A 25,191-nucleotide genomic window follows, 5' to 3' on the forward strand; every position below is an offset into this window, starting at 1 on the left:
ATTGGTAGGGAAGGGGGTATATTTCCCGGAAAGGGCATGCACACAGCTAGGATATTATGATATCAAGGATTACATTGGGGGAAGGACAAGAAGTGAAGGGAATAGGGTGTGGCAAAGCGTTTGGTGGCAGGAATTTCTTTCATCTGGCCAAGATAGGGAGAGGAAAAGTGTCGGGAATCAGGGAAGAGAGATAAATGGAAAAGGTGGGGAAAAAAAATTGGGAAGACAGCAGTACAAAACATTGAATTCTGCATCACAAATGATGCATTATGAAAAAAAGTGTTAACTGGAAATAAAGTGGGGAAAGATGCAAGATGACATTAAAAGGGGGGAAAAAAAAGTCAATGTATGGATTGTATATAAATAAGAACGGGGAATATGAGACAAAGGAATTATATATATTTCTCATTTCCTTCATATAAATGGAAAAGGAAAAAAAAAAAAAGACTATTTGTAAAGATGAAGAGTTATGAGAAGATTTAAAGTGATTCAAGAAGAGATATGGGAAAATGAATTGTCACTGGTCTGTTCTTGCATTTTCTCCAGGACCAGCACCAACCCAGTCTGGTGGATTGCCAGAACAACAGCAGTAAGAAGTGAGCTGACTAGCAGCTTGCTTTTCCTTCCTCCAGTGCAGCATGGGTGCTTGTCAGTCATGACGAGCTAGGGAAGGCAGTGCTGCTAGTGCAACCGGCTCTCTTCCGGACGTACAAGCGACCGCGCTGCTCAGATGAGTAGCTGAAGCGTCTTACGGTTTGCCTGACCCAATAACGTGAAAATCCTGGCTCAGGCTAGTAGCTGAAGACCTTGGGTCTTCCCTCAGTCAGAATAGGGGAACACCTGTGCTCCGAGGACAGAACGTGGATAAACACCCCCAGGTCCCAAGGATGTCTCGATCCACTGTCAAGAACCTGCAAGGCACGCATGGAGACCCCAGTTAGGGCGGACCGCTGACTAGGCATCACAGAGGACCCTGCCAGGAGGGTGAACCAGCAAACACGAGCCGGTGACAAACCCCCCCACAATGTCGGGGTGCCGACAGGTGGCTGTTGACCCCTGGCCATTGATTGACCCCCCAGAGGCAGAGAGACTCTCAGAGCCCAGAACCCCAGCTGACAAGACCCACCTCCCGGCAGAGGACCCCAGATCCCGAGGACACTCCCCAGACAATGGTTGAGCCCCCTGAGAAACGGCAGACCCCTCCAAACTCCCACAGCCCCTTGGTGCTAACAGCGGGCCCTGAGCAGCGATGGCCCGCAGACCCTGGTGGTCCCAAGGAAGACCTGCCCCCCCCCCAAGACTCCCTCCCTCCCCTGGTGGAGGAGCCCCGAACCCCCAACACTAGATACCCCTACAGATGACCCAGGGGGAGGTGCAGACAGGGCAGTGCTCATATTCCTCCTCTTCCCCCTCCCTGAGAAGCTGTCATGCCCAACCTGCCACCCACAAAGACAACACAGGTCACACAACGACATGCAATAACACCTACGTCGCTTCCACCAGCTCTGCCTAGCATTCTTTTGCACCCTCTGTGGCACCGAGTACGAGACCCTGAAGCTCCTGAAGAAGCACCACAAGGAATACGAAGGCCACGGAGCCAAGAGAAGACCTGGCACGCTGCCACTGCCCGTCAGACTCAAGCCACAATGCAAAGACCAGCCACCCTGCTAACAACCCCCTGAAGGTCTGGTCCAATGGATCCCCTGATGGAGAGGCCACCACACAGGTCTAAGCCCAGGGATCCCCGACCAGACGTGATGCGCGAACCAGAAAGTCCTCCTCCCGGACCCCCAGGGCCACCCAACGCCACTGGCCCACTGAAGATCCCAGAGCCACCCGAAGATCACAGAGGCAACCCAGGTGACAGTGCTGTGACCCGGCACCAGCCTCCTAGCTCCAGAAGCTCTACTGGACCAACCATCCCAAGGCACTGAGAGAGATCCTGGAGGGACCGTCAGCTTTCTGCCAGGTCCCCCCAGAGACTCTGTTCAACTACTTCAGCAGGGTCTTCTACCCCGCAGCAGAAGCCGCCGCCCCACATTCTGCAACCATCGAAGTGGACAATGCCCAGAGGACCAGGAAGCAGTGTGCGGTGGTGTGGCTGGACATGCCCAATGCCTTAGGCTCCATGTCCCACCGCCACATCTTCAGCACCCTCCGTGAGCTGGGCCTACTGGGTGGCATCATCGTGGTGCGAGAGCTCTGCCATGGATGCACCACGACTTTCCGTGCCACTGACATAGAGACCACGGAGATCCTCATCCAGTTGGGGGTGAGACAGGACTGCCCCCTCAGCCCCAGCTTAGCCATGGAACTGCTCCTTTGAGCCACAGCCTGCCCCAGCAGGCTCCACCTGTATGGCCAGAAGTTGAGTGTCCTGACCAACACCAATGGTCTCATTCTCCTCATCCCTGATGCCACCCAGCTGCAGCAAATGCTGGAAGTGACGTCCAAGGCGGCCAAGTGGATGGGCCTGCGCTTCAGTGTCACCAAGTGCACGTCCCTGCACATGGACAGCAGGCAGAAGAGCCGCATCCTGGACTCCAGCCTCACAGTCCAGGGCCAGGATCAGGACAGAGCTCAGGACAGAGATGAGGCACCTGCGTGATAGTAAGACCTACTGCCACCTAGAGACGCCCACCAGGCACTGGTCCAAGCAGATACCACAAGATGCCATCAATGGGATTGTGCAGGATGCCTGCAAGCTGGACTCATCACAGCACTTATCTTCTGCCAGGGGGCCAGCAGGGAACGTCTTCCTCATTCCCCACGTCGTATTCATCCCGAGAGGCTCGGCGGTCCTCAAGACCCTCCTCAAGAAAGCGGATGCCAAGATCCAGTGGCTGCTCAAGAAGCAACTGCACCTGCCACTAGAAGGCCAGCAACGAGGTCCTGCACATCCCCTACTGGCAGGGAGGTGACAGCATCCCCCTCATGGGAGACCTCTGCAACATGGTGGTGGTCACCTATGCCATTTGCCTCCTGACCTGCCCAGATGCCATGGTAAAATGTCATTGCTGCCAGCACCCTTGAGGAGATCACCCACAGAGGATCCCGAGACAGCCAACTGGATGCAACTTGGCGACCTTCCTCAGTGGCCCGCTGGAGGGCGAGTTCAGCAGAGACAGCAAGGACTTTGCACCACCGTGGAGCCGAGCCCACAACACTACATGCTGCCTTCAGAAACACATTGGCTGCTCCTGGATCTGGACCAAGGAGTGCCAAGAGTCTCCCTGGAACCAGCCCTGCATGCCGACCGCATCACAGTGACACCCTGCATGAGGACCTTCCTGGAGCGGTTCCTGAAGGACCCCAACCAAAACAAGTAAGCTGGTGACCTGAAGGCCAAACCCAACCAGGGTAAGGTCTTTGACATCACCTTGAAGTGGGACTCCAGCAATGACTTGATACCCAGCAGGAGTGTCATGCACTTTGCAGACTGGCACTTCCTGTACCGCGCCCGCCTCAACTGCCTGCCTCTGAATGGGGCTGTCCACTTCGGCCACTGGGACAAGAGATGCCGGTGATGCGGCTACACAGCGGAGACCCTCCCCCACGTGCTGTGCAGCTGCAAGCTGCGTGCCAGAGCCTGGCAGCTCCACCACAACACTGTCTAGGACCACCTGGTGAGGGCCATCCCAGCCACAGCGGGGGAGATTTCTGTGAACCGCACTGTCCTGGCCTGAGAGCCAGATGTGACCCGACAATGAGCATGAGCGAAGAGGCCAAGAAGGGCACGATCATGGACGTAATCATCCCCTTCAAGAACTGGCACCAAGCCTTCACCAATGTCCGGGCTCACAAGCAGGAGAAGTACGCCCCGCTGGCCAACATCTTGAGAGGCCGTGGCTATGACAGCACAGTCCATGTGGTCACTGTGGCAACGCTCAGACCCTGGGATCCCAGCAATGAGATCGTCCTGCGTGCCTGCTGCATCTCCCACCCCTATGCCAAACTGATGCCCTGCCTCATGGCATCAGACGTGATCCACTGGTCCCACGACATCTACGTGGAGCACATCACGCGCTATCACCAGTACTCCGACCCCCCAGACCGACTGCCACTGGACTGGACTCAGGGGACCACCTGAACCTGGTGCTGCAACTGATAGACTTTGAGCAGAAGGTTCAAAAATGGACCACCCCGGTCCACCAGAAGAGGAACCCTGCAATGAGACTCTAGATATGGACTGAAGAAACGGTCTTCAGCTTACTCTCTCCATTACAGACCATTGTACAGATTTGTGTGCATCTCTCCTCTGTCTTGGTGTTGCAACCCCCCTGCCTCCCCTGTCCCCACCCCCTGGCTTAGTTGGATAACATCATATTTTTTGAAACCTAGTTGAATTCCCCTCCTCATCCCCCAACCCTCTTTTGTTAGTCCCTCCCTCAGGCGGTCTATATTTCCTTACTGGCTTTGTCATCTTTTTGGTTCATAACTCTTAACATCCACTAATAAAATTCAAATCTGTTCTTATCAGTTTAATTACTGATAACATCCTTGATGGGAACACTGATGGATTAAAAGCATTCTTGGCACAGGGAGAGGGCCTCCAGGTTTGCTTCAACCACTCCAGGTATCAGCCTAGTATTGCAGTGCTGCTGAGCCAGATGCCTGCTCCCCTACTAGGGGAACTCCCCACTCAGATCCAAGAGCAGCACAGGCCTGGGCCCCGAGTCACTACTCCTGGGTCACCACTGGGGGAAGGGGGGGGGGGGGGGTCAGGCCCTATGCAAATTGGGGCCAGCCAGTTCACAGGGAGGCTGGAAGGGGCTTAGGCCAATGCATGGGTGCACACTCACCTCCCTGCCAGTCTGGCAGATGGCAGGCTGGGGCAGGCCCTGTTGCCAACAAGTACAGTGGCCTCCCTCCCTACCCCCCAGCCTCTCCAGGAAAGCCGCCCAAGACAAGACGCTGCCTTCATCGAGCATTAGAAATCACCAGCACCAGCCAAAGCAAGAGGAGCAAGGTGGGGGAAAGCCAAACCAATACACAAATAGCCAACCCCAAGAGCGAGCAAGCATGTGACTGGCAGGAATGAGGGAACAGGCAGCACCTCACTGGTTGCCTGCCTGCCAGGAAGCCTCCCCCCAGAAATGCAACTGTGCCCTACAACGCCCCACCCCACCACACACCTGCAATGCCACCCACAGGGCCACTGACTGACTGTGGCTTTCCTGCAGGGGAACCAGGCACTGTGGGACTGCCACCCAACCACAGCCCCATCCAGAGAGCCTTCAGCCCCTGCCATGGCCAGGCCTCATCTTACCCTCAGCCCTGGTCCTCTCTGACCTGACCTCACTCATCAGGCCCCCTCGGCCCCTGGCCCTGATCCACCTCTGGCCCTGGGCAGCTAATCTTGAAGGCTCATATCAGGGCAGCCGGGGTGAAACCCAGCTGTTTCCTGGCTTGCCCAAGAGGGACCCAGGAGGATGGCAGAACAGGAGAAGACAGCAGAGCAAGATCCGGGCCAGACATGAGGGTGATCAATGGAGCAGAGACCCACAGGACTGCAGTGCTTTGAAAAGGTCAGGTACCTGAGGGGAGCAGGCCATGGGAGCAAGAGGTGGTGGGAACCCCAGGGTAGGTCAAGACCAGCAAGCTCATCATGGGAACTCCCAGCAAAGATGGAGTCCAAACCCTGGTATTCAATAGTTATAGGATTTGGATGGGGTCATGGAAGGCATAGGTAATTTTTCATGCACAGGTGAGACATGGATGGGATTTATCACCTTCCTTCAGTAATTTCTTTTGGGTCACCCCAGGGTTATTTTGGACAGCCCAAACTACGTAGTAAGCGAGGGGGCACTTGATGTTTTTTTGTTCTAGGACTGTTTGCTTTGGGTGTGGGGAAAAAGGCTAATACTTGTCTAACAAAAATAACATGCATCATGTGCAAGGAGGAAGGATATATCCCTTGGGATTGCCAGACCTCATACACAAATACAGCAAAAATGGGGAAAGCAGGGAAGGGGAGGGAGGAGGTGGAATCTGAGAATGAGTGTGAAAGTGATATGAAAGAATCAATGGGAGACGCGCACATCTATGGAGCTGGGTAAGGGGGAAGGAAGGATAATTGAATTGGGGTCAGGGGTGGTTATTTGTGGAATGAAGCCAGTGGCTCAGTGCATTAGAAGGGATAGGGGAAGAAGGGGGTGGAAGAAGAAGTGAAGATTTGTTGTATATGGATGATGTCACTATAGTAGTTTGGGGTAGAAGGTCAGTGGAGAGAGTCTTGGGACATGTAGGGAGTGACAGGGAGGCATTGAGAGACATGGGTTACAGGTGCTGGGGAATCATTTAAAAAAGGGTTGGGGGTACATTTTGAGATGAAGGGGAAAAGGAAGAGAGTGTGGGAGGAGTTGGGGGCACGGATACAGAAGGTGGTGGGATTGTGGGGTACAAGGCGATTATTTTGGGGGTGGGGGAAGGTGGAATTGGGCAAGCAGGTGCTGCTGCCTATTATTTTGTTTACAGGGAGGATTCACCCTCCTTCATGGTTGCAAGTGCAATACATTTTAAAGAGAAGTTGGCATTTTTTTGTGTGGGGGGGAGGGGAGAGGATGGCAAGGGGGAGATTTGTAAAAAACTGGTGAATTGGGGGGCTGGGGTTACTCAAAATAGAGCTTTTTCTGTAAGTGCATGTGGTGGCTGTGACTAAGGGAAGTGAAAAGGGAGAAGGGTTATTGGGGAAATTGTTGAGACTGGGGAGAGCAGTTGTTTAGGGGTTACGGTTGTTGGCAATGAGATGGATGGATTTACAGGCTGAAAAAGAAAGACAAAGAAATGATACATTATGCTAGGATGGTTTTTTTTTTTTTTTTTTTTTTTAAATAAAGGGCAGAGGGACTAAAGAAGCTAGGCCCAGAAGGGTGGGACAATGCAAAACCAGTATTTAAAGTAATAAGCAGGGAGAAGTGACAAGGTGATGGATGTAGGGGATCGATCAAGGGCATAGGTGAGAGGTTTGGAAGGGGATAGTAGGTAAAAGGTGGCATTTATTAGCAAGTAAGGGGCTGTTTTTATGGTTAAGGAATGTTTGCAGCTGGGGTATTATTAGGCATGGGGATATATGGGAAAGGAAGGGCAACTGAAGCAGTGAGTATGGCAAAATGTGAATTGGGAAGAATAGTTTGCCCCTACAGGGGATTGGATAAGAAGATTGGGGGGGGGGGGGGGGCAGCAAGTGTGGTGTCGAGGGATGACAATTATGATAAGGGATGTGTAAGAGGTGAAGCAGTGGGGATGAAGATAAGCCAGTTGTAAATACACACACACACACACACTTTTGTTAATTGTGTTACAGATAACAGAAATCTTTAACATGTTGGGTATATGATTTACCAATGTGTAAGGTGACATGGAACCAGGTTGTGCAAGGTATCTGTGGCTGAATGATAAAGGGTTGTAGATGCTTCTAAATCTGGAGATGGTTCTGCTGGGTTTTGTGTTGCAAGGTGGAAAGTTTGGTTGAGGTTGGGCATTTTAAATTTGTTACCTTATTAATAAAAGAAAACCTGTAAGCATCTTGGTGGGACATGAAAATTATTGCATCTGGGACAGAATGTTTTAGGGAAAGGAAGGCATATAGTGTCTTTTGGGAGAGGCATGCAGGGGAATTAGCATGGAAGAGACAATTAACAGAACTGCGCTTTCAAGCCAGAGCAGACTCCCATGAAAGAGGGCTGTTTTAAGAACCTTCAATGATGTAATTGAACTGGAGGACATCCAACATTGTCTGGAGGCTAAAGGAAAAAGAGAGTCCTTTGGGTGGACAGAGCTTTCAATAAGAACAAAATATGGACCGGTTCACGGAGAGCTGGAGTGGCGAGAGATCATTGAGGAATCAAACATCTTCCTTCCAGCTTCTGTTTGGGTCCCCATAGGGAATATATCTATTATTTTGGTCAACCAAAGAGACGTAGTAAATATAATGGACCAGGGCCCATTGAAACATATTGTCAATGGACAACAAGTTGCTGATGCAGTGGGATGGGGTGTAGGGCAAGGGTATGCAAGGCTGAAGTAATGTGCAAAAACATGTTGGGAGGAGGGGCACAATTTTGAAGAGTGCCCCCACTCATAAGAAGGAAATGTCAGAACAGGAGGGAGAGAAGATGGAAGGGGACAGCGAGTCCCTGGTATCCCTTCAGAGGATGGAAACATTTAGTATGGGAAGGAAGATGGGTGGGAGAGTATTGGAGCTCAGGACAAAGATGAATTTATTTGAGGAAGTAGAGAAGCTGGCCACGTCAACTGTAGAAATTGTTGTAGAGCAATGGACAGCCACAGTAGAGGAGAGGGAGGCAGGAGAAAAAAAGTGACAGGAAGTGCAAGGGGCATGGGGTTAATTGGTGTAAGTAACTATTTGGAAATTCTGTTGGGCAGGGAAAGCCTTTGCTGGAAACATCATGCAACCAACCAAAGAGTGAAAGTGGGGATACCAAAGCAAAAACGGGAAGAACAAGAGAAGAGGAGTGAGAAGGGAAAAGATATAGGGGAAGAAGCAAGACTGACAAATGGTGTAAGTGAAATCAGGAGGAGAGTTGGGGTGGGGGCAGCTTTTCTAATAGCCTGTCAGCTATTGTAAGCTAGGCTTAAGCAACAGGGATGTGGAGGGTGGGGGTTGAGAAGAAATGGAGGTATGAGGGGGAAGGACACTTGGGGAAGTAAGACAGGGGAATGCATTTCATATTGTGGAACATGAGAAGTTTGCCGAGATGGAGGTAAATGGGAGGAGATTAAGAGCATAGTAAAAAGGTAAAGGACATGCTATTCTTCCAGAAGCATAGGATAGGATGAGGAAAAAAGGTGCTGGGAATATGGGGAGGGAGAGGTTTGTCTAAGACAGGGAAGGTAAAGCTAATCAAGTCTGTGATCTTACCGATCCTGCTGTTCATAGGGTGGGTATACCCTCCATCGTGGAGGCAAGCGAGGAGGATACAAAGGGAATTGTGTGTGTTTCTGGGGAAGTAAGGGAGAGAGGGTAGCACGTAGGGAGCTTTATAAAGCGGGGGAGCTAGGGGGATGGGGTTTTCCAGAGGTGGAAACGTTCATATATGGGCACAGGGTGGAAGCATTAAGACAGGGAGGCACAGAGAGGGGAAGGAATAGTGGGGAAATGGGTAAAGTACTGGGGAGGTAGAGTTTTGAGGGCGTGGGGGATATTTGGAGAAAGGTGGACAGGCATGTGGGCAGGGAAACCATCACAGCACACGGATAGGCTGGCGGCATTTGTCAGAGCAAAGGGTTTGGTAAAAACGGGATGGAAGGATTACAAAAGGCGAGGGTAATTTTCAATGCAATTAGGGAGGAAGATGGGTTAACGGATGTGGGGAATTTGGCATGGGAACAGGTGAGAGAGGTGTGGAGGGGAATAGAAGACACAAGGTGGAAAGGGTTTCACAGGGAAATAGCGTGATGTGTAGTTAGGCGGGTGCTATCAGTCCGAGAAGTACTACACCGATAGAGGCTGGTGAGATCGGCAGAAAGCCCGGGGGAGTTCTGTACAAAGGAAGAAAATGGTTTTTGGGAGTGCACGTCTGCAAGAAGGGTATGGGGAAGAGTAGGGAAGTTTCTAAAGGTGATAGGGTGGGCACAGGGGGTGTCCTATGAGACCGCAGTGTATGGACCAGTGAAACAAGGCAATGGGAAGTACGGGTGATTTTGATGGGGATGAGGGTGGCATTATGGAAAGTGAGGTGCTTGTTGGTAGGGAAGGGGGTATGCTTTACACAAAGGGAATGCGTACAGCTGGGATATTATGATATTAAAGACTAAATGAAGGGAAAGGGAGAAAAGGGCAAAGGGAGTAGGGCACGGCAAGGCGTTCGGTGGCAGGAATTATTCCAGCCCGCCGGGATAGGGTAATGGTAGGGGAAGAAAAGAAGGGAGAGAGAGGAGGGAAAGAAAAAGCATCGGGAAGTAGGGAAAGGAAATGCGTCGGGAATCAGGGAAGGTGAAAACCAAGTGAGGAAAACAGTAATACTGAAACAAAAACGAGTTGTGTATGCTATAAATAAAGACGTGTGGAAAATGTGGTAAAGGCAAATAAAAAGAAGGGAAATACGAGACCACAGGGAAAGACTGTGTAAAATATCAGGATGCATTATAAATGTTGAAAGTGTCCCAAGAACCTGTATGAGAGCGCAAAATTTATTGTCATGGATTGCATTGCTGATTATGTCAGAGGAGAATCTGGTGATCCAATTGTGAAGAAATTGTGATGGAGAAAGGAGACAGGAAGTTCCCATGGTTGTGTCATGCATTATTGATTCATGTATGATATGGTTTATTGTGAGATATTGACAAAAGGAGGTGGTGTGGAGAGATAAAGAAATATTTAATATTTCCTTAATAAAAAAATAGAAGGCAGAAAGCGTGCTGTACAGCCTACATGAAGATCAAAACATCCTCTAGCAAGAAACAAGTCACGGGGCATGTCATTAGAAAGAGCATTAAGGCAAAGAGCAGCGAATAGCGAGGCAGCAGGAATAACCTGAAGGCACAGTAGGGATCACCATTAAGATGGCTGCATTACCATGCCCACATCCCTCCTCTCAACATCCCATGGTGAAATCTTTGCATGGCTTCCAATGATCATCCCCTTCTCCACAGGGGCATTCTGATCAGGGTACCACTTCTTCCTCAAAAGACGGAAAGACAGAGCTGGCAGGGACCACAAGAGGTCCTCTAGTCCAGCCCCTGCCCAAGGCAGAGTCATCTCTACCCACAGTACCATATTACTACTAGAACTAAACCAATCGCATTGTCACACACCCACAAATCATACGACCCCAAGATGTCCTTTTGCTTCGCCTGTGGCAATAGTAACCCATGTCCTCCTTCTGCAAGGGTTGTTAAAAGATGCTGAATGGCACACAAGGAAGAGGTCCATGCCTCTGCTACAAGAAGGCACTCATCCCCACAATCTGTACCCATCTGACCAAGGGGTAAAACTTCTTCCTGACCTCAAACTGGGTGACCAGCTTGACCCTGAGCAAAGGGGCAAGTCCCTCTAGCCAGGAACCTACAGGTTTTACTTGAGGAAGGAGTATTGGCAGTCTCCAGCCTTGGTGACAGTCGCTCAGCGCTCCTGAGGAAGGAATATGCCTACCACAACACACAGCAAAGGACAAAGAAAAGAGTCTTTCCCAGCTTCATGCTTCTGGGCTTCACTGGTTGCCTCATGAGACACAAGCAGAGTAAAGCATAGGCACAGTTACTCCTAGATCATTCCTGATCAATGTTTACCCGACCTCTTTTTCAACACCCCCAGTGATGAAGGCTCCACAACTTCCCTCAGCAGTCTAGTGTACTGCTGCGCCCTTTTAACAGCCAAGTCCTTACGCCTATCCAACAGTAGCAAGACCAGCCCTCTGTTCACGGGACATGAATAAAACAAACCAAGCCTTTCCTGTGGCCCTCTTGATGACATCCAGGTCAGTCCCGAATGCCCTGCCCCACTCCACAGGCATTAAGAGGCACTGGAGCACAACTTCACCTCAAGCTCTCCCTCCTTGACCTCATCCTCTACCACCCGCTCTCATGACAAACTGCTCAGTTCCTTTCCTTCAGCACTATGCACATACTGCTGAGACATCAGCACTGTGCGCCACCATTCCCACATATTCTTAACACAGATTTACAGTGCCCGCCACCCCTTACAAGAGCTCTCTACAGCCCCTACACTCCTCCAACCACGTATTTGTATTTCTAGAAGACCCATCATTACACAACATTTCTCCATACCCACCACCCCTTTTAGCATGAAGTGGTCAGTAAAGCCCAAGGGTAAAACATCTTGGGCACCATCTAAAATATAAATAAAAGCATGACCACTCCTGTGCCACTTTCCACCCTTGTCTTCACTCCCTCCCTTTCAAATCAACCCTTTAAAAATGCACCTCTCTTTGCAGAAACACTTGTCCATTAAGTTGTCCATAGCACCCAAGCCCACAAGGACTGCCAGCTGTACTGCTAACCACATGGCATGGGCAAGGTCCTTGTGCTCCACAAGACTAGCAGAGGCCCAAAGCTCACAGCTGGTTCTTCTAGGTCTCCCACAGATACAGTTCCCTGGATTTCTAGAGCAGTAGATCTTCCTGGGGCACCAGGAGACCTGGGATTGTGGTGTGGGGTCCCCTCTCATGGCCATCTTTTCCACACACTCCTCTGGAAGGCAGTGGTAGATCCACAAAGAGCTCAGTCAAGGGCCCCAAGCAAGCAGGGGACTCAACAGGAACAAGTTCATCCTTCAGCTCCTCACTAAGCCTCTGGCAGAATTGCCACAACTTCAATCACCTCATTCCACTTGAGGCCAGGGGCCTACCACTGACCTGAGCAACTGTGGGCTTTAGCTGGCTGCCATGCTGAAGATTTTAGGGGGCTATTTTGGCAGAGATGAACTGCAAGGGGTGAGCAGGTGCCTATGGGACTTCTTCCTTGTAAGGCTTGGATGGACATTTGAAAGACTGAAGCCCTCAAGGAGCAAGGAAGCCCAGGTCAGGACTTCTCCCTTCAAGCAGGCCAACCATTAGTCCCATCTTGGCCTGGTCTGTGGAACAGATGATGGGGCACAGTGGAAAGAGCAGGCAACACTGATCCAGGAATCCCAAAACACTTCTTTGGATCTGGCTCAAGTGCACTGGGAGTGGGACTTGTGCTAGCAGCAGCAGTCTTCTGACAGCAGGGCCCCAGCCGAGGCTCAATTGTTGCTTCATCTCTTGGGGATGGTTTTGCTCAGCATTTGCCAGGCTCCAGCTTTAGCCTGTGCCCCTTCCAGGCAGTCCAACAGCTCTGGTTTTTCCCCTCTAGCTGTTCAAACAGTGCCTGGAGCTGCTGAACTGCCTGCTGGAGATGGGCCATCATTTCTTGGGATTCAGGGGGTTGGAGGGCTTGCAGGGATTCTCGGGCAGAACGGAGTTTGTATTTCTACTTTGGGTCCTGCCCCACAGCTCCAAAAAGACTGGTCCAGGTGAAAAGTTGGGACCGAGGCATTGGTGGTCTGGCCTAATGATTGGATACTTGAAGCATGGAGGGCAGTCCAAACTGGTTTCCTAGGGACTGGGGGTATCAGGGGGTCAGCACTGGAACTGGAAGCTGCTGTTGAGATGGAACAGGGCCAAAAGCTGCAGCCAGAGACAAGGTACTCCCTGCATCTTCTTCCAGGGTACCTACAGATTAGTCCAATTGGTAGGCATCCTAATTGGTCCCCAGCATGATTTTCTCCCACATCCATTTGCACAGTGATCCATGTCTGAGCCAAGGCTGAGGTAAGCCTCACTACCCTTCATGTATCTCATGGGCTCACCCGGGATCCTGTTACCGGGGGCCATAAGTTTCTCTTTCCAGAGGTGATGATGTATATGGGCACCTTGGACTGGAGGGGAACAAAAGCTCTGTTCTGAAGGTGCTGGACAACAGCTGTGAGGCAGCTGACTGGAGTTCATCAAGTCACCCTCAGAAGCCAGGAGGTTTAGCTTTTGGTCCTGAGCCCTTGGTAAGCCTCCAATGGTGGGACTTGGGAGGCAGCCTCATTTCAAGTTCGGAACAGCATTTCACCATTATGATCAGGAAGTGACAGTGTAGCTGTTGTAGGCCTTGGGGACCATGTGTGGACATCTGGCCTGATATCCCAGCTCCTGGAAGACGCATGGCTAAGGCACTGAGCCAGAGGCCTGCACTGATCTCCACGTGGACACCTTGCTGTCTGGGTGCTGTCGTGGGTCATCAGCAGCCAAGGTGCATTCAACAGCCCTCGCTGGACATGAAAGCTTTCTGGTTCAGGCTACAATCCACCCATTCACTGCCCAGTCCATGATCTGAGCTGTGTTGTGGCCCAGCATATTGTTTACATTTAAATATGGTGGAGCAAAGGGTGATGGGCCCTTCAGGGATGCACATGGTCAGGCTCACTGTTTTTGTGGATGAGCCAGGTCATTACCTTCTTCCAGGACTTGGCCATGCAGCCAGAACTTCCATCAGGTGGCCAGAGACATCAGCACAAGGCCGTCTGGGTCCCACTTCGTTAGCTGGACTCAGTGCGGTCTTGGTCTGGAGCTGTAGTCCATGTCCTGCTCTAACCTCCACCTCTTCCAGCAATAAGCTTAGCTTGGCAGACAGCTTGAGGGTAACTGGCAGCAAGGGTCCCTGAGGCAGGTCTGTAGATCACATTGACAGGCAGCAGCCTTCACCATTGAGGACACCACCATAGTAGGCAGTCTCTCCTGCAGGGACTGTGCAGGATAACCTGGGACCCACCAGATCTCATGGCCTTAGGGAAGACTGAACAGTCTAGTTTCTGGATCCCAGAGCTGGTTGCTGATGTGCAGGCCAGAGCTGTGGTCAGTAACTGGAGCCACACAATGACAGGTGCAGACAGTGGACCTTGCACAAGTTGGTATTGGGGATACTATGTGCTTATGCTAATCTAGAGCAGCATAATCTACACACTACCAAGCCATAGCCTGGAAAAAAAAGAAGGAAGTCTCTTGGTTGAGGCCAACAGTAACGCGCTAGACGAGGAACAAGGAGTTGTCTCTCGGAACGTGTTAATAGTAGCTGAAGGCAACAGCTGTAGTACCCCACCACCTATTTTATATAAATAGCCAGTTAGTCTCCAAGTGATAAGGTGTTCTTGCTAACTCCATATGGTAATCCTCCCTTCGGGCCCATCATGGCCATTTGCAATTCTTATGCCATACTACAATAGCATGGCTCAAGCAGGAGGCGTCCAAACTGTTTGTGAGACCAAGTGAGCCTTACAGATATTAGCGTTGTTTCATCAGTCAAGGAAAGGAATAAGTCAACTCATCCAACTAAGCCAAAGCAAATAGAGCAAATGGCCTAAATGATGGCATACTTAAGTAGACCATCCCAATACACAGCATCATGCCTTTGGCTTGAAAGCCTTAGTAACAGCAACTGATCTAACCAGATGCATCTGTTAGAGGAAAATGTATCTACCCACGTGTCCAGTTCCTTGCAACAAAGCTTTTTTCTTTTCCATAATTCTAGCAGCTTTGTCAGCATAGACCATAAGTCAGAGGCGAGAAGAACACACAATAGGTGCAGGCAACAGCAGCAGCAGCGTTCCACGATGGTGTGGGGAAAGATACAGTTCTGGAAGGGAGGGTTCTGCATCTTGCACAGAAAGGTGAAAACCCCACCTAACTGACACCTTCACAATCCATACAAAAACTGCTTTGCTTCAGTTCCAAGAGGTTCCAGGGAAACCAAGCAATGTCAATAAAAACAGGTCACAGCCTTTGCGATGGTACTGGAACAAGCTGTCTCTAAACACAGGGCACAGACTACAAGGGAAAGTTCGAGAACTTCCCAGATTCTAAGTCAGCTGCTGCCAGTGCGTGCTACCTCCCTCCTAAGTTTCCCCAGTTGGTGCAAGTGAGAATTTGTTGTGCTCTTGTGGTTTGCTGGACATGCACTGCAACAAGCATGAGTTCTCTTGCTTTGGCATGTAACAATAAGGCATCAGACTGAACAGGTCACCTGCTCCTTTTCTCAACTGAGGGGTGGCAATTATGGGAACCATGACTGTACCTTAAGTCTTTGTCCAAGCCTGCAAAAGAAGTCCTGATCCCTGAAGGGCTGCAGGCTCATCTCTTCACAGCCTGACAAGTCCCAAGGTTTGGGGAACAGGTGGCTGGCCCACTGCTGGAGAGAAGAGCAGTTGCATGCGACTCTGGTCTCTTGTTACAAAGGCACCTGGGATGGCTGTCCATCTTCCACTGCCTTAGTTAAGCAACAGCTGACAATTCTTTGGTCAGTCTGTTCCATGAAGTTTCCAGCCTCCAGCAGACTGCAGACTTCCCAGGTCTCTTCACCCAGCTTCAAAAGCCTATTCTGCAACTCCCACTTTAGCCTCGCAGCTTGAAGTCAGGCCTGAACTGCTGGAGATGGAAAGAGAGAAAAAGAGACAAGTGTGTCAGTAGTGTTAAGGTGGTTGTTACAGCCTTATGAATGCATGAAGCAAAGGAACCTTATGCCTATGAAGCCAAATATACTACAGGTTTTAGTGGCCACAAAGGACTCACTTCACTGGCCATGGCCAGAAGCAGTCAAGTCTGTTTTGTATCCAAGATCTGAATCGTCCCAACCAGCAGAGCAATGCCCAGGCTTTCAATACATGAACAATACAGATGCAAAGTTCAGATGCAGATGGACGTTGCCCAGACACAGGATTTCTGTTTTGGGCTCACTGTAGCACCACTATGGGCATGTGTGTACAGGTGTTTTACAATCAATACGTTATAGTACATATATTATTAATATGTTACAGAAAATTGTATCTTTCTTCAAGGAGTACGTGTATAGTCCTCCCCCGCCATAGAGAAAAAGCATTACATGTTTTCACAAGATTTTGCACATGTACCAAACTACCTACTCCTGGACAATAAATGCAGTGCTCTAGGGTGCTTGTACACATGCCAAAACTAGCCTTCAAAAGTGGCTTAATTGCCCTTTTGCACCACTTTAGTGGTGTTGCCGTTTACACACTTGGCAGCACGTCGCACTTTCATTTCATGACAATGTACATTTTAAAGCAAAATATGCTGTGAACAGTATAGAAGGAGAGGAATTCAAGGCAGGTATTTCATAAGGTGCCCTGAAATACACCTCTCCTTTGAAAAGAGCTGCTAGGTACTTGGTTTCACTGGGCCCCAGGGGCAGTTGTAAGATCTGGAAAGGTGGCAGGGGAGGGGGAGGAGGGGCTGCCACGTCGCTCCATAACACAATGACTGTTTCTACAAATGATAAAGAAACTAAAAGCCTTGCTAATATGCTATGGGTCCAACCCAGCCTGGCCACAGACGGAGCAGCTCTCTACACTCCCACATACGCATCCCCGAGACCCTCTGCAGGGCCCCAAAATGCCTCCCTCTGCCCTTTCTGCACTGCCCTGCCACCTGCAGTGCCCCTTGCCTCTTCCACCCACCATCCCCTCTCACTCCTCCAAGTCCTGCCCTGCCTTCTCTCCATCCCATAAATCCACTATATCCTGCACATATGCATCCCACCATATCCCAGCTCTCCCGACTCCTCACTGCCCACCCCCAGCTCACTGAGCCCTCCCAAGCATTCAAACCTCATTGTAGCTCCTCATATCCCCTGGCTGCCCCCCTGCCCACAACCCCTTTTCATCCACCCAAACACTTCTCCTGCCTCCCAACCTCACCCCCCAGCACCTGCACACCTCTCTATACCTGCAGTGCCCCAATCCTTCCTCCCTATGGGGCCTCCTGCCCCCCAAAGTCCCCTCGTGCTAGTGACCAACCCTCATCCTGCAGATGCTCATGGCCTTGCAAGTCCCTTCTCTAGGAAAAAAAACAAACAACTCTCCCAAACCCTTTCCTTCAGAGACCCTGACCATGAGGCATGTGGGGACAGGACTTCCCCCTCCCCCCACACATCCCCCCCCCTCCTCCTTACACTAGGCCAACTGGCTTCTGTGCTCCACAGACAGAGACTAAGCTATCCCTGGTATCCCAAAGGTATCCGACAAGCAGCATCCCTACTTGGAGAATCAAATCCACCCATCCACCTCTGCCAGGCAGCGTTTGCATTATAGCTCAAAATACCACCTTTCCCTTCTATACGGCATGTGGGGGCAAGCAGGTGTGTGGGGAGCTTGGTTGGGAAGTGGGCATGTGTGGTGGGGTGCAGGAAGTTGTATGGGGTGTGGGCATGGTGGGTGGGGAAAGACTATGGATGTGTGAGACCATACAGGGCGAGTCCCCAGACAACCCCAGACCCTAGATCTGCATTTAGGGGCAGACTGTGTGGACACATTGGCAAGATAGCATGCAGCTCCAGACATGGGCATGATAATTAGGGGCTCCTCCAAGGGAGGAGGCAATGGGCCCAGTTTGAGTTTCTTGGAAAAATACATTTCTCCCTCTCCACATATATAGCAACATAGCATCTATCCTAAGCTTCCCTTTACATACCTTACAAACAATTTGAACTCCTACATAGCCATTACTACCAATGCACCCATCTCCCTCATACCCACCCACAGACTTTATCCTAGTTCAAAAGCAGGAAGAGCTAAGAGACTATTTGGGTTTCACATTGGCCCACGACCTTTTTGCTTTCTGGTACTGTTGCTGCTGTGGTGCAAGACCTGGTTCTCAGTCACTCATTGGCAGGTTATGTGGAGCAATATAAAAGTGAGTAAGGAGGAAGTTGATTTTCATATTTTCTGGTCCACAATATGCAGATGGGTACAGAAATAAATCTTCTTCATGTTTACACTGCTCACAATACTTTGCAGAGAGTGAATGACAGCCATGTCAAAATTGAAGGGGGAGGATCTTTGTTGCATGCTGATGTTATAGGAGACTGCTCCCTAGCTTATTCCTGCAGGCAAACAAATGTGGATTTTGGGTTTCTTCTCTTAGTTTCAGAATTGCAAGGGAGGGCTTAAGAAAACCTGGATTCCTCATCTGCTGTAACCTTGTGAGCTAGTAACAGAGATTGGCATTGCAGATAGCAAGTGTTAACCAATACCAAGCTTTCCATTTTTAAGAGGCATTTAGAGATTCAAAAGTTTTTAGGGGAATATCAGCAGCCTTAACCCAAGTGTGGTAAAAGTGTCTCATGATCTCTTGTGCAGCTTGCATAAGGCCTTCCGGCCTTGTGTGGGGGCTGCTTTTTCTCCTCCTGCAGTAGATAAGCAGTGTCATAATAAGAACCAGTCCAGGCAACGCTCGCTTTGTGATAAGGTTCAAAGCTTCTTGTTAGAACACCTAAATTTTGTAATCATCATACTTGCTCATTATCCTAGAGTTACACCAAAACACAAGGTTACTAAGGGGCACGTAGGTTGGGACTGCGCATGCGGCAGGTCTTTTTGCCGCAGTTCCGTTTTAGGACTACGCACGTAGTCAACTTTGCAGAAAAATATAACCAATCACGTTGGAATCTTTTGTTCAGGTTAGCTATAAAAATGAAACCTCGGGCACAGCTCGGGGTCGACTTTGCTTTGAGCATTGAGCTCCACTGTCGATCTGTTTGCGCAAACAATAAAATGGAGTTGGACCCAGCCTGAGTGTATGACTCTCTCTTTGAGGTAAATTGGATTAGCCTCCAGGGGCACAAAACTAGCAACTTGTGCAACATGAGGGAACAGGAAGAGCCCAAAACAAATGAAACCAAAGCCACAGAGCAGAACACCAGCAAGCAGCACCTCCCCTCCCACCTCAAACATGCAGCTCTAGGTCATCTCAGCCTTTCAAGCAAGCTGCATACTTTCATGCTTCAGTTCTTCCACCCTTCCTTCACAAGTTTTGAAGCCCTGTAGCAGGGACTTCTGTGGTAGTACTGTCCTGCAGAGAAGCCCCAGGCCCTCTAGCCCTGACTTCCAAAAGAGTCTTAGTCCCCACTTGGCTTGCCCTAGACAGTAGGTTTCCAACCTGTGAAGTAGCAGCCATGCTTCACATCTGCATACCCTGCTTCGTATTTCCTAATGTGGTGCTTTCAAGGTCAGCAGGGGGGGGGCTGAAAAGTCACATTCCTGCAGCTTTTCAGGTTACATTGCTGTGCTTTGTTCCATTCTAGCTCACAGGTGACACTTCATAACCAGTCTCCCAATCATAATGATTAGGCATTTAATTGCTTTACTTTAGGAATCCGCTCAAGACTGTTCAGCATGACAGGGAGCAAGCTAGCTACAGCCCTTGCAGGGTTTTTAACTGCAGGGCAGTCATAAGGAGAGGATTCAGACTTGGTGCTGCTGGGACTGGAAGCTTTCAATTTACCCACTCCCTCAACTGCAGCCACTAGTGCCTGGTGGATACCTAGTGCAGGATCAAATCAACAATAAGAATTGGTATAGCTGGCCATGGGAACAGCAAATACCTAGACAAGTGTTTCCCAGCCAATGTGCTATCAGAAATAAACAGGCAGGTGTACTGCAGAATTTTGCCATGGCAATTGCTACAATCAGTACGAGGATGGGGAATGCCTCAACAGATGTGCCACGGAAAATGTTTATTAATTTAAGTGTGCCTTGGGTAGGAAAAGGCTGGGAAACACCAAGGTAAATCACAAGCATCCAGGTGCACACACCAGTCAGCTAATGGGCTGAACTTCCTGGAACAGTTCAGCAGTACAAGATAATGCAGTATCAGTTTGAGCCCCTTTAGCATTTGGGCTGACACCAAGCTTTCCTGATTGGTCCTCTAAACATCCCAGACTGTACAGCTCTTCAGCCCGTTTGCAGTTCTTCAGCTCTGAATAGCATCTAGCTGCTCAGGAGGTCATTGCTCAGGTGCATCTAATCCACCTTCCAGCCATGCGTCTCAACTCCCCTTCAGAAGCTCAGAGCCATCGCTATCCCAGGATTTTGCACCTGCACCTCCAGAAACATTATACATCTCATCCACTGCACCAAACGCCCTGATGGAAAATAGGTGGGAGACCAAACAACAACCGCACAGCAGAACGAATGCACACTGAAGATCTCAGACAAGAACACTCCGTTCCCTGTGGGAGCACGTGTCACACAATAAAACCTCTCTCCCCCCAGCCTCTCAGCTCTGATCTGCAGAAGGAATTGACAAAGCCCTTTTCACAGACAGGCCTATAAAGCTTCACTTCATCAACTTACTGAATCAAAAAGGCCTGGACTAATGTGTCAGATGTCTTGTGCCTGTATTTATAACTTCCCTAACATCCGACTCCCCAGGTACCTGCCCAGTACTTATCAGTTATATTCATTCCCTTTTCCCCACATACTACCTCTCTCATCCACTGCCTCCTCATTTTACATGGTCATTAACTGGCTTTCTTGCATGCATAGGAGCCTCTCTCCCCTGCCCCCCCCCCCCCCCAACTACTTAATAGGTCAAGTAAAAGATAGCACATCTATCCAAAGAACCTTGTCTTTAAAAGCTCAGGAATGAAGTTTTTTCAGGGCATATGGTTATGTATTAACATGAAGAGCAAGTGGAGGCACAGAAAATTCAAGTCTGACTAGATCAAACAGACACAGGGTATCTGCACAGAGCAAAGGATTTAGTTCAGCTTCCAGGGCTTTGAACATCATGTTACACAAGTGCTCTAACCAATTCTGACACCATCTCCATCACCAGATCAAGTTTCAAAACTTCCTTGATACTGTACAAACTATTTCAGATACCGACAGTTGTCCTGACCTATTTTAAGGAGACAGGTTTCAACACAAGTTCAAAACATATCATACCAGGATAAAGCAGACCATAATTATAGAACAGGTCTCCTTCTTTCAAGGAGGAGATAAGTAAGTAGTCACAGCATACTCAGGGGGGAGGGGGGGAAAAAAAAACTAGCAAGAGGGAATAGAAGAGCATCTAGATAGCATCACATTAACAGCTACTTAGGTAGTAAGAAACAAGGGGCTCTACTCATCCACAATTCACACAAGCAAAGTAAATGAGACAAATATTGGAAGAGCTACATACCAGTAAGCAGAGACACTGTCCACCTGGCTCTGAAGATCTGCAAACTAGTAAGGCCCTTGCAACCAGGCCTGGCCTGAAGCATAGTCAAAGGACTTTCCAGCTCCTTAACACATCACCCATTCCAAGCCTTCCTCAAACAAAGACAAAACAAACAAAAAACCAAAGCCCAATCCTTCAGCTTTAACAAGCAAAACCAGGGCTCTTCCAGTCATAACACAAGCCCAGCCCTTTCTCCTTCCTAGCTATTAAAGCCACCCCAACCACCACCCTTATGCTCTCTCAGCTAGCCCCTTCACTGTTTCCACCTGCAGGGCCACCCAGGGGCCTGATCCTCTCCACCTGCACCTCATCACCAATTCAGGCTGTCTGCACCTCTTAACTCACGTAGTCCCTTTGGAGAATTGCAGTAATACTTCTTGCTCATTGTTGAAAGTCCAATACTATGTGCTCAGTGTATTTTCACTGGGAAATTTGAGTCACACTCATTCATTAGGGGTTATTTGGCCTCTAATTTACTTCTGGCTAATGTCACACACATTACAGATTGACTAATGACCTGCTGTAGTCTCATGGCACACCTTAAATGAGCTGGTAATTCAAACACATTTCCTGACCACCTACTCCACAGCACAAGGGGCTAGGACTCTCCATCCAAAATGGCAGAAGGAGTAGGTATATTCCCAAGATTCCTCCTGTACAAATTAGAAATTGCAAAGGCACAGCTCATCTGGTCCTCTTCTGCTACTGCTGGAGTGTCTCCCTTAGGCTAGTGTCCCACTCACACCCAAGAACATTTGTTAGCAGTTCCTACAGCTGGCCAATACAAGGCTGTGGTTATCTACCACAACTGAACACAATTAAAGTCAGGGCAGTCACTGTAAACCTTCTGGATCAAAGCAATTAGCTCCCAACTCTTTTCAACAAGAGGCTTCCACTCAGTGGGGATCTTTCAGTTATGGCAACAAAGGCAAAGCAAAGGACCTTTTTATGTGCCAGATGTTTGTGCTGTACGAAAGGAAGTGTTTTTAGATTTTCCAGCAAGAGCATGGAGATGACAAATTGCTATTTCCATACAGAAAAAGGAAAAAGGCCTTCAGTTTTCTGAGACAATAGATGTGTAGTGCACATGCACTGCCACCAAGTCTTCTGGTGCACATGCACTGCCATAAAGAACTATCTTTTTAACAACTTTAATCTCGTGACATGGTGTAGCTGAGGTCATCCTTGAACAACAGCAGTCACTGAAGCACAGTTTAACCAGGTACAGCACAGCACAAATTCTGCAGCCTGGACCGTTTGCTTGCTCATTATGATGGTTTTCTATAGCTGGTTTATGAACACTTCATTTATCAGCATGTCACAGGCAGAAGCAGCATCTTATCTATGAATTTATAAGCACATTAGATAAAATTGTTTTTAAATCGTTACCAGTACAGTAACCCATTAGCCTTTTTGGAGCTCATGTCATTTCTAATAGATTCTTTATTAAAAGTTCTCCCAATAATGTACTAATCCTCTGTAACATGTTAATAGTTGAAACTGTAATACAAGTGGTATGGCCCAAAGTGAAAAAAAATGAGTACATCTAGCGTATCCATTGAAGAATCCTTTTTTTGTTCTCTGAAAATAGGGGGCAGAAGTGAACAGCAAGAGACTTCCCTCAGGTTATTCTTACAACACACTTTCAGTATTGTCCACAGAAACTAATTATACAAATGACCTCTTCTGGAGGGGTTGGAGATCCGCAATAAGCAGCTGATTTATGTGAGCTTTTTGGATCATCATGTCTTGTGGATGAAGGTGGGCATTGGGGAGGTGGTCAAACAAGGGAGAGGGGTATGGAAATTGAATGTTTCTTTACTAGACAATGTCCAACAGTGCAATGCCTTCCAAAGGGCATACCAGCAGTGGCAAACTTTGCAGCCATTTTTTCCAACACGGTAGGACCGGTGGGTGGAAATTAAGGGGCACATGAGGGAGTGGTTTGGTGGAGTGGGGAGGAGGCGGGCATGGGGATAAAAGAACGAGCTAGTGCATTTGCAAGGGGAAATCCAAGAACTGTGGGAAAGGTTGAAAAAGGGGGAAGTGGTGTAGAGAGAATGGGAAAGGGCAAAAGAGGGGGTGAAAAATTGTTTCCGGAGCAGGATGAAAGAGTGGATGTTCCTGGCAAAGGCAGAGTGGGTGGATGAGGGGTTAGGAATGTGGGAGGTATTTTGCTTTTCAGATGAAAAGGAAGAAGCAGGTGATTGTGGGGCAGGGGTTGTACAGCGGATGGATGGAAGATGCATAAGGGGTTTTGCAGGAGGTGACCAAGTATTACAATGAGTTGCTCTGCAGGAAAGAGGAGCGGTTGTTCTGCTCGGCAGGAACAACTGGAGAGTTTGGTGGGGGTGTGGAAGGGAGAGAGGGGTTCAGTGGCAATGTGCAGGGGGTGCATGTGCACTCCCTGACTAGCAATGCTCTCCACTTGGGCAGGGGGAGCAGGTGGGAATGCCGGTGCCCGCCCTGGAAGAGCTGGCCGATTGCTGCAGCTGCTCCCAGAAGCTGTTGCAGGATCAGCTGTGGGGGGCCCCTCGGGCAGCAAGGTCTGCCATCGGGGGGATCCCCCCCAGTCGGTGGGAACTGGTCACAGAGGGGGCATGTGCCTCCCCCTGACTAAAGCAGCACCAGTTGCCCACGGAAGGCTTGATAAGGGAATTGATGGAAAGTGAGATGCTGGGGGTGCTGAGAATGACGCCGTTAAAGAAGACACCAGGAGTCGACGGGATCCTGGTGGAATTTTACTTGAAATTCTGGGATTTACTAAAGGGGGGTCTGTTGGTACTGTTTATGGAAATTATGGACCAGGGCTCGGTAGGGGAGGAGTTTACACAGGCTGTTGTGGGTCTGAGCTATAAGAATGTGGAGTGGGACCACATTAAGTACTGGAGGCCATTTACTTTATTAAATTTGGATTATAAGTTGTTTTCAAATATCTTAGCGACAAGGTTGGGGGATGTGCTACCACAGGTGCTGGGTGGGGAACAAGTGTATCTGGTGGCAGGGTGGCGGATGACACAAGCGCTTTGGGTACTTCAGGATACGTTGTCATACATTGCTGACTGGAAGTGGAACACCATAATTGTGAGCCTCAATTTGCAAAAGGCATATGACAGCATTGGGCATGGGTTTTTGTTTCGGGTTTTGGCAGGGATGGGGATGCCAGGGAAATTTGTGGGCTGAGTCCAGGCACTTTATAGGAGGGCGATGAGGGGTTTCTTGGGGGAGGCATTTGGAGTGGACTCCGGGTAAGACAAGGGTGTCCGCTGTTGCCAGGTTGTCTTTGTTTGTGCCATTGAGCCTCTGGCGCAGCAGATCAGGGGAGACATTTTGTTATACATGGATGACACAATGTCCAGGGTGAGGGATGAGGTGTCCCTGGAGAGGGTGATGAAGCAAATGGATGAGTTTGGGGAGGTATCGGGGGTGAGGGTGAATGCGAGGAAGAGTAGTGTCTTGGCTGTAGGGAATTGGGGGGATTTGGGGAAATTCAGATTGCAGGTGGAGAGGGAGGAAATGACCGTACCGGGTGTATGGATGGGTACCCAGGGGAAAGGGAAGTGGACATGGGAGGTACTGGAGGGTAGGGTGAAACACGGTGGAGATGTGGGGAACACGAGGCTTATCATCTAGAGGGAAGGTGAAGGTTATCAAACAGTGCCTGTTGCCAATGATTTTGTACACGGGT

General features: G+C 49.5%; 1 long non-coding RNA gene and 1 other non-coding gene across 2 annotated transcripts; one reads left to right on the forward strand and one right to left on the reverse strand.

Annotated features, from left to right (window-relative positions):
* Window positions 1–4,434: 4,434 nt before the first annotated feature.
* Window positions 4,435–4,621, forward strand: LOC132247932 (U2 spliceosomal RNA). Its single transcript, XR_009459322.1, has one exon. It is a non-coding gene; the product is annotated as a U2 spliceosomal RNA (small nuclear RNA).
* Window positions 4,622–10,323: 5,702 nt separating this feature from the next.
* On the reverse strand, window positions 10,324–21,693 carry LOC132248461 (uncharacterized). Its single transcript, XR_009459656.1, has 2 exons — window positions 21,465–21,693; window positions 10,324–15,911 (listed from the first exon to the last, which is right to left on the reverse strand). It is a non-coding gene; the product is annotated as an uncharacterized LOC132248461 (long non-coding RNA).
* Window positions 21,694–25,191: the final 3,498 nt, after the last annotated feature.

This window comes from Alligator mississippiensis, chromosome 1 (assembly GCF_030867095.1).
Source record: "Alligator mississippiensis isolate rAllMis1 chromosome 1, rAllMis1, whole genome shotgun sequence".
NCBI classification, from domain to species: domain Eukaryota; kingdom Metazoa; phylum Chordata; order Crocodylia; family Alligatoridae; genus Alligator; species Alligator mississippiensis.